Source organism: Salarias fasciatus, chromosome 9 (assembly GCF_902148845.1).
Source record: "Salarias fasciatus chromosome 9, fSalaFa1.1, whole genome shotgun sequence".
NCBI classification, from domain to species: Eukaryota; Metazoa; Chordata; class Actinopteri; order Blenniiformes; family Blenniidae; genus Salarias; species Salarias fasciatus.
In genome coordinates this window covers 23829267-23841077 of record NC_043753.1, presented here as the reverse complement: position 1 = coordinate 23841077, position 11811 = coordinate 23829267, and positions in this window count along the sequence as shown.

Genomic DNA, 11811 nt, shown 5'->3' with positions numbered 1-11811 from the left:
GAGGAGGGCTACTGCTGGGAGCCTGAGGGGCCCAAGGAGGGCTGCTGCTGGGGGCCAGAGGGGTCTGCCGCTGGGGTCCGGGGGGTCTGAGGAGGGCTGCTGCTGGGAGCCTGAGGGGCCTGAGGGAGGCTTCTGCTGGGGGCCTGAGGGGCCTGAGGAGGGCTGCTGCTGGGGGCCTGAGGGGCCTGAGGAGGGCTGCTGCTGGGGGCCTGAGGAGGGCTGCTGCTGGGGGCCTGAGGAGGGCTGCTGCTGGGGGGCCTGAGGGGCCTGAGGGGGGCTTCTGCTGGGGACCTGAGAGGGGCTGCTGCTGGGGGCCTGAGGGGGGCTGCTGCTGGGGCCTGAGGGAGGCTGCTGCTGGGGGCCTGAGGGGCCTGAGGGGGGCTGCTGCTGGGGGCCTGAGGGGCCTGAGGGGGGCTGCTGCTGGGGGCCTGGGTGGACTTACTGCTGTGGTCCTGGGTGGAGCTTCTGGTGGGGGCAGATGTAGGGCTGAAACCCTTGGCGCATGTGGGGCTCTTGCCGGGAATGTGCGTTGGGCTCCAGCTGGGGGCGCACATTGTTTTTCAGCGTTCGCCCTGGGTAGGGCTTCTGCTGGGGGTGAACATAGAGCTTGTACCCCAGGCGCACGCCGGGCTATTGCCGGGAATGCGCATGGGGCCCCTGGGGTTGAGGTTTCTGCTGGGGCCCTGAGTGGAGCTTCTGCTGGGGCCCTGAGTGGAGCTTCTGCTGGGGCCCTGGGCGGGGCTTCTGCTGGGGCCCTGGGCGGGGCTTCTGCCGGGGCCCTGGGCGGGGCTTCTGCCGGGGGTGAACATAGAGCTCATACCCCGGGCGTACGCAGGGCTCTCACCGGGAATGTGCCTGGGGCCCCAGCGGGTGGGGCTTCTGCTGGGGCCCTGGGTGGGGCTCCTGCTGGAGGCCTGAGTGGGGCTTCTGCTGGGGGTGAACGTACAGCTCGTACCCCGGGCGCATGTGGGGCTCTCGCCGGGAATGTGCCTGGGGCCCCAGCGGGTGGGGTTTCTGCTGGGTGCCTGGGTGGGGCTCCTGCTGGAGGCATGCAGGAAGCTCCTGCAGGTGGGACCCCAGTTGGGGGCACATCTGAGGCTCTCTATGAGGCCCACTCGGTCCAAGCTGGTTCATCTTGGATGACTGCTGTAAATACATCGGTTCAGAACATGCTGTGAACCCGCCCCGGCGGGCCCGCGGAGTGACGGCAGGCGGGAACGCAGCGCGGATCGGTCCGGTTCCGAGCTCACGTTCCGGGGTCAGGCTGAGCCGAGGAACCCTGCGCTGCACTGCCTCCCCCCTGCCCCGGTGACGGCCGTGAGAGAGTCTCCAGCAGACGAGGTGAGGAACCGGAGGCTGCAGCCGGAGATGGAGTTTACTTCCTGTCCCGTGGCTCCTCTCTATTTTTTTTTTTTATTCTTTTTTTCAAATAGAGCAACAGGAACAATGATTATTTCTGATTACATTTCTGTGTACATATTGAGTGATGCAGGCTGAACCGACGGCACGGATGAGTCATTGTGTTTCATGTATCTCCACACACACACACACACACACACACACACACACACACGCACACACACACACACACACACACACACACACACACACACACAGTCTCGTATTTCTATCCTCGTGGGGACCGTCCATTGACTCCCATTCATGTCTAGCCCCTAACCCTAACCCTTACCCTAACCCTAACCCACACCACAACAAAGCCTAACCCTAAAGAAATGTTTTTGCACTTTTACTTTTTTCAGTAACAACAACATGGTCAAGAAAACACTGTTTCTCCTACTTAGGACCGGAAAAAGGTCCCCACAAGGCACGTCGTTCCACGTTTTTCTATCCTTGTGGGGACATTTGGCCCCGACAAGGATAGAAATACAAGAACACACACACACACACACACACACACACACACACACACACACTCCACAACGCTGTCCATCACCACACAGTGTCCACACCTGCACCAATTTGTGTTACTGTCAGTCTACTGATAACCTCTCCTCCTCTGAATCACTACACACTAAAAAATGTTGGGTCATTTTATTAACCCAATCGCTGGGTTATGAAATCGGTAACCCAATTTGGGCTACTATGATGCGTTTGGAGTTATTTATTGCAACTCATGTGTTGGGTTAAAGTCCATCAGACCCAACATAGATTTTTGAACTCAGCACATGGGTTGTTTTGAACACTGTTGGGTTGTCAACGGGTCCAAAGAAATTCAAAATAAATACTTTAAACATTGTGTACAAGTGCGTCATTGCATACTGTATTGTTTGCATGACCAAGTATAGATTGAATTTTAAAAGGCTTTGAAAATTAGCTGTTTACAAGATATGCATATTGTACTAAGTTATCCATGTATCAGCATGGCCACACGGTGACACAGTGGTTAGCACGCTTGCCTCACGGCAAGATGGTCTTGGGTTCAAGTACCGGCCGGGGCTTGGGGCCTTTCTGTCAGGAGTTTGCATGTTCTACCCATGTGTGTGTGGGTTCCCTCTGGGTACTCCAGCTTCCTCCCACAAATCAGAAGCATGCATGTCAGGTTAATTGGTCACCCTGAATTGCCTCTCGGTGTGAGTGTGCATGGTTGTTTGTCTGTATGTGTCAGCCCAGGCAACCTGTCCAGGGTGTACCCTGCCCCCGCCCACGGCAGCTGGGATCGGCTGAAAAGGAAAAGCAGCATCGAAAATGGATGACTCAACATTTTTTGAAAGATTAAACCTATGTGTGTAGTTGAATTAACACAGAATTGTAGTTAATTTGACCCAGAATTTGGGCACATTCAACCAGTATATATGGTAAAATTAACCCAGGGCTGAAATTAATTTGATGCAACAGTTGGGTTAAAAATGAGCACAATATTCAACCCAGTCATATGGTACAATCGACCCCGGACTAAAATTGATTTGACCCAATGATTGGATTAAATCTATGAACCCATCTGTTGGGCTGAAAAGATCAACCTGTTTTGTTGGGTAAAAGTAACTACTGTTGGGCTGGTCCAATATTGATTAACTGTTGGGTTAAAAAATAAACCAATTTGGGTTGTTTTTTACCATTAATTTTTTAGGGTGTACCAGTGTTTGTTTGTTTGTTTTTTTGTCTCGTAATTTCTCTTTCTCATGAGAAATTGTATGCATTGCAGGTCTTTATCCCATTTTTTCCATAGATCATTAGTATTCTGTGTGTTTCTCTTCCCCTTTAACGTCTACTTCTAATAACAATATGTAGTTTCTTGAGGAGTTAACACTTCTGTATTTCATCAAACATATATGTCAGTGTAAGTTGCAACTTTGGTTGGCAGAAAGAAACAACCATGATCCAATCATCAGCATCGGGCAGTGTGAAGATTCTCATCAATATCTTTATTGTTATAATGATGTATATATAATAATGTTTATGTTATAAATAACATTATTGTATTTTGCACATTATGCGATTAATCGCGATTAAGAAACGTAACCGTTGCCCAGCACTAGTTTATTTATTTATTTATTTTTGGCTGTAATGAAAATTGGTTCCCGGGTACCACTAAAATTTCAAAAGACGCTCATGACACGGCTGCCTTCCCGCCAGTCAGTCACAATTAGTCAGAGCGTCTGCAGGATGAAGCCAGAAGAAGTATACAAAAATGGACAGCGGAGAGGACCGTGAAGGAGACCAGCTCCACCAGACTCCATCATTTCATCAGGTCTTCAGGATAAGACTGAACCAACTTGATGGAATGAGTGGAGTCTGGTGGTTGGTTGGAACGAAAACCTGCAGCTACTCGGCCCTTTCTGCCATGAGTTTGAGAATTAGAAGATAATCCTAAATAAACCACTGACTTCAGCCTATTCTCTTTCTTGGTCATTTAAAGTGAAATCTTTTTATATATTGTTCCCGTTAAACATCCACAGCACAGCCAGCCTTCACCAAGAACTACAGCGTTCACTGTGTTGTCTTTTATTGCTGAATGTTTCGTTTTGACATCATCTCGTTCGTTCACAGAGGCTGTGACCTTTCACCCTGAGAAGAGGAAGTGTTTCTTTCACTGAGGAATGACGTTCTTCATGCTGACGCTGCGACTTTCTCTCATCTTAACACTCGCAGAGACAGACGGCGACTCCTGCTGCTGCTGGCAGAACTATCTGAGCTCCGTCTCAGAAGAATAACACAGTTTGATCATTTTAACCAAATCATTTCTCATTATCTTTGGCATTTGCAGACGTGCCAGTTTCATGGGCTGCACCACTCTTGAATCACAGCTGTTTGGATGGTTTGGGAACTGATAACAGATTTGTCCATACCTTCATTTTAAAGTCTGAGTCACAAACTCGATTGATTGAAGAACGCACAGAGATATTCCAACGAATGACAAAACAATCTTTCTTATCATTTATCATTTCAACTATAGTTTAAATCACAAAGACCAATCAGGTGATCATCTTTTATTTGAAAATGTGTATTTTTCTTATGAAGGAAGTCCAACCCAGTCCAACCTGGCCATCATGACCCAGGAGTGTGTTCGAGGTATGAAGTCTACTTTCTCCACTGTGGTTGAATCACAAAAGCAAAGCCGACTGCAAATTGTGCTCAGCAAAACTTTCTAGAGGAGGGACAAAATCTACTGCTTACAACACGAGCAACTTCATTAAACATTTGAAATCCCAGCATGACGTGGAATATGAGTTCAGCCGCAGCACCGACAGCAAACAATCAACTTGGCAGCAGACTCTGGCTAAGCAGGAGAGAATGTCCAGAGACAATCCACGCGTGGTCAAAATCACAAATGCTCTTGCTGTGTATACTGCTGTGGATGACCAGCCACTGTCCGTGGTCGATGATTGTGGATTCCGGCGTCTTCTCAGCGTACTGGAGGCGAGGTATGAGATTCCCATACCTACATCACAGACACGGTGCTGCCAAAGTTGCATGACTTCGTGAAGAGAACACGTTCACAACCTGGTGCTTGATGTTGAAGTTTTAAGCTTCACCACGGACATTTGGAGCAGCAACGTCAGCCCGATGTCTCCCATCAGCCTGATTGCGCAGTGGACCAACGATGGTTTTACAGTTTTTTTTGTTTTTTTTTTATTGCTAAAACACGTTTTTCAAAACTGCACACACAAAACTCCAAACATCACACACAAATTGCTAAACCCTTACATCCCCTTGCAAAAACAGCTCTGCAATCAAATCTCATAACATGTTCTCAAAATGGAACTCGTCTTTTCATTTGGTGAACAGCCATATTTTCACATGACACACACACACACACCATTCATTGACTAAACACAACTAAGTTTTTGGCTGAACACTACCAAGCATGTACAGGACACTGCAGAGCAAAACTGAAAACACAATTACAGAAATGGAACACACTGAATTAAAGACAGTGCCCCCTTCTCTCACAGACAAACAAAACATCACAAGTTTTCAGACAAAACTTTTTATTTTTACGTAAATGTTTCCCCCCAACCCCCATTAAAGCATAAGCATTATGGGGCATCATGCCTCCGGTTTCTGTCTGGCCAGAGGGCCTCATCAACATCGCATGCGACGGGTGCTTTATTGGGGGACATCTCCACAAGCCTCCTCCATTGATTGAAGCAGTGGGACGAAAGTTTAGAGATTTGCATATCTGTGTTTTGTGGATTGATGCTTTGAGATTTTATGTGAGAAGTGTGTGCACACCTGAAAAATTGTGTGTTGTGTTTTGACAACAAGGTGATGTGACACTGACATCAGAATGTAAAGAAGGAAAGTTAGAGTTCTAATACGATAAGGAAATCTAAAGTTGTAACAAATTGAGTCAAGCGATTGGTGACAGAAGTAAAGGTTGTGAAAACTGTGCCTAATTTTTGCTTTTGTGTTTTAGCAATCGAAAAAAAACTGTAAGCTACACAGGGCCATCCTGCATGCAGCACAATTCAGAGGCTCACACGCCGGCCAAGCCATTGCAGATGAGTTCAATGTTCTGCTTCAGACGTGGGCCATTTTTAAAAGTGCTGTCCATGTTGTGTTGCGAGACAATGCAAAGAATATAGTGAACGCCATGAGTGATGCTGAGTTCCCAAGCCTCCCGTGTGTCACACACACCCTTCAGCCGGCTGTGAGCGAGGGGCTGCTGGCTCAGAGAAGTGCCGCCGACGCAGTGGCGGCGGGACGAAAAATCGTGGGACATTTTAAACACTCTGCTTTAGCCTACTCTCACCTGGAGGACATTAGAAGTGCAACTCAGCCAGCCGGTTAAAAGACTCTAACAGGACGTCCCGACACGCTGGAGCAGCACTAGATGACCACCGGAGAGGCAGACAAGGATCTTGAGGAGCCGCCAGTCAAAAAGGTTCATGAGGTGCAACCCAGCAGCAGTCTGGACAGTTTGACGAGATAGCAGATAAGCAAGAATCAACACCACCCAGCCGTGCACCGGTTGGAGCCGCCGTTCAGTTAGACACATATCTGTTGGAGACCACAACTGCTCGAGCAGATACCTGTCAGCCCCGTGCAGCAGCGTGGACAGCGAACGGCTGTTCAGCTCAGCGTCACACATCACTGATGAAAAACCAAACAGGCTCTCAGCTGAAAATGCAGAGAAGCTTCTTTTCATCAAAAACAACCTCATTTACACAAAATGAGCTGGATGACCACAAACGTTGTGATGACAGTTTTATGTTGAGTAAGTTTTGAAGTTTATCCATATTATGAAGAAGCTTTTTGTTTGTGTGTTGTGTGTGTGAAACTTGTTACAGCCACCCGTGTACAATAAAACATGTTGTTCAAAGTACATGAGTTTTTCTCTGTGGGAAATAAGTACTCATACACTGCTCATTTTGGAAAAAAGTGTTTTCGCTGCATCCCTAGTTGAAATGTCAGCCCAATACTCACATGTGCTCTTATTCTGAGTGGACAGCCCTTGAAGATTGTCTTCTTCTGGTTGGTGTCAGTGCCATGAACTACTGTAGAGATCTTCACTTCTCAGAATAAGGCCCATGCATTATGACTGTAGAATTCATATATGACTCCTGTTGAGAAAACCTTTCTCTCTCTCTCTCATTAAAGGCATTATGTTGAGTTGGACGCCTCCTACACATCTGAGAGTGAGGGTCTTCAGTGAGTAAACCAAAACAAAGTCTTCAAATCTTCTTTGGCATCACCAACAATAGCAGAATCATGTTTCTGTGACTCGTCACTGGTCTCAATGATAGAAATAGAGCTGAGTTCTGATTTGCAGCTCCAGCGGTGTTGTGCTCTTTCTAAGGTTCTTGTCTTTTTTCGGCAGGTCGAGGCTAAAATCCGGATTCTGGTGGGATATCTGGATAATGACAGGCAGATCTCCCTGGTCCGTCCCATCCCGGAGTCCTCTCCAGGTCCTAAGAATCTCCCTAAAGGTAAGGACGTGTTATTCTGGGGAAGACTTCATTCTTCTGTTGTGTTGTGTGTGTTTGTCTGGGTTAACAAGTGTCCTTGTATGTGTGTGCGGTTCAGAGAGAAGAGCACCAGGTGGAGGCTGGACTGCTGCTCAACCAGGAGGAAGTCCTGAAACGGCCGCTGGACGTCACCGCTGTGCTGCGCAGGTTCACTGAATATGGTCAGAATGTTTTGGATGATTTAGAAATCAGTCTGTTTTACTTCCTCTGAATGATTGTGTTCGCTTGTTGGATGCGATGTTGTAGCTAGTGCTGTCATGCGATCAAAAAAATTTATCTAATTAATTACAGGATTTGTAATTAATTAATCAATCTAATTAATCGCATTTTAATCTCATATCTGTTTTAGGTCCCCAAGTGAAGAATTCAAATTCAGGGACGTTACAGAATTGTAGTGCAGGACTCATCAAATGAAAACACTGAGAAGAGAAGATTTGAAATCCACATTTTTGTTAATGATGAAGGACGTCTTGTCCAAAATAAATTCTAAGCCCAATCAGTCAACGTAAACAACACTTTCAGTGTGTTTCATTAAAGAAATTCAAAAGAAGAAAAGGTTTAAGTACATCCCAGCAAACCAATGCGGCCTGGTGCTCTATTCAAAAATGCAGTACAAACACTGATTAAAAAAAAATTCTGAAATAAAATAAGGCTGAGTCTCAAATAGCCACTATAGCAAATTAAATTCAAAATGAACACTAAAACTAACTTAATACAGCAATTAAAAATGAATACTACAAGTATAACATGCCTCTAAATAAGACAACAATTCCATTCACATTGAACTGCCACTCAAGTGTGCTATAATTAATCTTAGATTAATTTTTTTAGTGCACTAATTTGCGGTGTAATTAATTAATCTAATTAATGCACTAAAGTGACAGCCCTAGTTGTAGCAGTGGACATGTTCACAAGAAAATGTGGCGTCCTGGAGGACGGCATGAGGCTCTCCGCCTCAGTGACCAGCAGGGGGCAGCAGGTGTGTCGCCCTGCAGCCCAGAAGAGGAACCTCAGCCCGGAATCTGGGAACGTGGCAAAGAAGGCCAAAGTGGACACGGTTTGTGAACTGTTCCAGTATTTCCTGATGACTTTATATTTCACTGTGCACATGTGGACATCCTGGATGTTTCCCTCTTCAGTTTGAACATTTAGTCTTTGTGCTGCTGTAACATGCCTGCTCCCCCTCCTTGTCTCCTACAGCCTCCAGCCTCCTGTTAACCCCACAGGGACCGTCTGGCTGTGTCTCCTCCACCAAGACACCCAGGAGTCCTGAGCTTCAGGCACCAGCGGCCAGCAAGCCCAGACGAGAGCCGGTAAGTTCAACACAGCTCGAAGGTGAGTTTGGCTTCCTCTGTGCCATCTTCACGTTGATGGTGGTTCACAGTATTTATCTGGTTTAAATGACCTGTGCCTGTTATTTTAAATTATAAAAAAACAATCCTGGCCTGCCGTTTACAGCGTGTTTGATGCTCCGTTCTCCACTGTTGGATGACCTACTCATTGACATTAAAGCCTTAAAGGTGCTGTAGGCAGGATTTTGCTAGTCAATGCTAATTTTTCTGTGTTTTCTTTGGATATTTAATATCCATTGATAGAGTATCCAGTGATAATCCTTTAGGAGTGTAGCATAATTGCACTACCGCGAGGGCGCAGCATCTCCATCTGTCTCTGTTCTGAGCTGAAAAGGAATCTCAACAGCTCCAGGTATCTTTGACCAATCAGAAGAGCCCATGAGGCTCTAACCGTGATTGGTCGAGGGGCGTTCGTTGCACGTTCTTGTGGGAGGGGCTTAACTTGCGTAAGGGCGTGATGTCAGAGAAAACAGGACAGGATTGGCTGTGCTGGGTTTCAAATGGCCGTCTTAGATGGGTCAAATCGCCATCTTGCTTGGGTAAACCTAAGCAAGATGGCGGAGATGCAGAATCCTGCCTACAGCACCTTTAAAGCATTAAATTTATGTCCCAGTAGAAGAAACACAGAAAACCAAATATAAAACGAATGATGACATGAATACAGGAAAAGATGCAAAAGATCAGAGAATTTGTATGTTTACTATTAGCAGCCAGTTCAAATATGTAAAACCTGCTGATTCAAGCAAAAATATTCTGGATGGGAAAATGTAACTGAGACAATCCCTTCACTGGAGAGAGGGATCTACAGTTGGGCAAGAAAGGGTTTAGTCAGTCACTGATTGATGAAGTTCTCCCTCTTAAAACAATGCCAGAGGTCTATAATGTCCTTCATAGCTACGTTTCAACTGAGAGAAATAGAATGTGGAGAAAAAAATCCAGGAAATCACACTGTAGGATTTTTAAAGAATTTAACTGTAAATCAGGGCGGAATTTTTTTCCCACTCATGTGTGATACAGCGCATGTTTGCAGTCATTCTTCTACATGGACACTTGGTGGCAGTAAATCTCCACTTTGTTGCTGATAAAACCATAGGAGGGAGATTTACTGGAGGTTCCAGTTTGAAGTGGATTTGTACCAAGCAGCAGGCATTTCTGACTGTTTCTCATGTTTTCATTTGAGAAAGATTCACTGCAGCTCCGACCTGTTATTGATGAAGTGTTCAAATATATTTAATGTGATCTGATTCTCAACTAAATGTAAACATGTTGAATGGAAAAGCAGAAGCCCTCCCACAGAGCTGTTCTGGGTCTTATGGGGAGGCGCTGCTTGCCGTCCCTCAGCAGGCCCAGCAGTGGCGTCGCGGTCTCGCTCCACGTGGCTGCTGAGGAGACGCCGCCGCCAGCCGGGAAAATGGCGACAGATGAATCGCAGCTGAAACGCGGCTCTGCGTGCAACACAGCGAGTAACGGCCGACTGCCGAAGCTCTGAGCGGCAGGTAGCGTCCCAGCTTCCAATTAAAGTGATCGCTGTGAAAGGCTTGAGAAACGCCTCGATCGCCTCTCTCGTGTCGGCATGTCAACGCCTAAAAGACGCTGGCGTGACCGGCAGGCGGCACCTGAACGCGGCGGAACACGCTGAGCGGGGCGGAGATGGAGGCCTCGGCGTGTCGGCGGAGCTGCTGCAGGTACAGCAGAGCAGGTGTGAGGAAAAAGCCCCTTCCTCACGTCTCTCCAGCCGATTCCAGAGAAAAACCTTTCCTTCCAGACCGGCGTTGTTGCTAAGCAGCCATTCTGAGAGGTTTGTGCTCTGAAGTGTTGTTCCTCTGGGTTTTACACTTCCCCTTCCTTCTCTTCTCGTTTGTTCAATGCAGAACTTGTAAAATACGGCGCCTCTTAGTGAAAATGAGTTATTTACTTCCTGGAAGTGGCAGCCAGACGCGGATTCTTTATAGCAACAAATCAGACGTTTCCAATTAGATGCAGACGCAGTTTGAACAAATGTTCTGCTGGTTGAGAGAGACTTGTTGTGAGGAAAATACTGAAGTACTGCTGTCTCATGTTTTCCCTCGAATGGGAATTTTATGATGGAAATGTACCTGTATGTAAGAGTGTATTTTTAATCACACAGGAAAAACATGCAAACAGCCCTGCAGGGGTGTGTCTTCCTTCTGGTGACCTGTTCTGGGTGTATGTAGGACTTTTCCAAAAGATAGAGGTGAGATGAAGGTGGGTGTAGAACAAGAATGGACGACTTTGCTCGTCGTGACGGTTGTGGAAGTTAATTCAATATGGAGGATGAACCGTGTGTGTGTGTGTGTGTGTGTGTGTGTGTGTGTGTGTGTGTGTGTGTGTTTTGGTATTGATCGGCTCATCTCTGCTTTGTGCTGATTTCTGCTGGAGTCTGTTTTCACAGTGTGGCCTTGCTAGATAACCGTAATAATGGAAATCTGCATAAAAATTATTATTAGCACTCACGCAGGTCACTTTACATTAACATCTGGATTAAAATGCACAATAATTTGTCCTAAATAACCTGAATACAGCGTGCTAAGACGCAGCAGTGTCTGGGTTCCCAGCCTTCCCCCCCCAGCAGAGGTCACTCATGGCTCCATCTCCCGTCCCAGCAGCCATCTGCCGCCTAAAGAGAGCTCACTCCCTGTCAAATTACATTTCCTGCTTGTAATTTTACAGCGCAGACCTCGTCCCTTATTGCCTCGCTCATTGCGGCTTGGATCCCGGGGGAAATCCGAGGTGCCAATCTGGGCGGGTTTCTGCAATACAGCCTCACATTGATTTGTTTGCTTATTGGCTGCAGGTTGTCATTTAGATTGGAGGACGTGTGTGTGTGTGTGTGTGTGTGTGTGTGTGTGTGTGTGTGTGTGTGTGTGTGTGTGTGTGTGTGTCCCCAAAGGGACAGAGCTCAATCTTCGTCCACCCCAGAAGCTGCACAGTTCCAAACAGACTCATGCAAAGCGTCAGTCAGAGTAAAACCATTCAAGAGCATTTATCTAATTTATTTGCGGTATTTA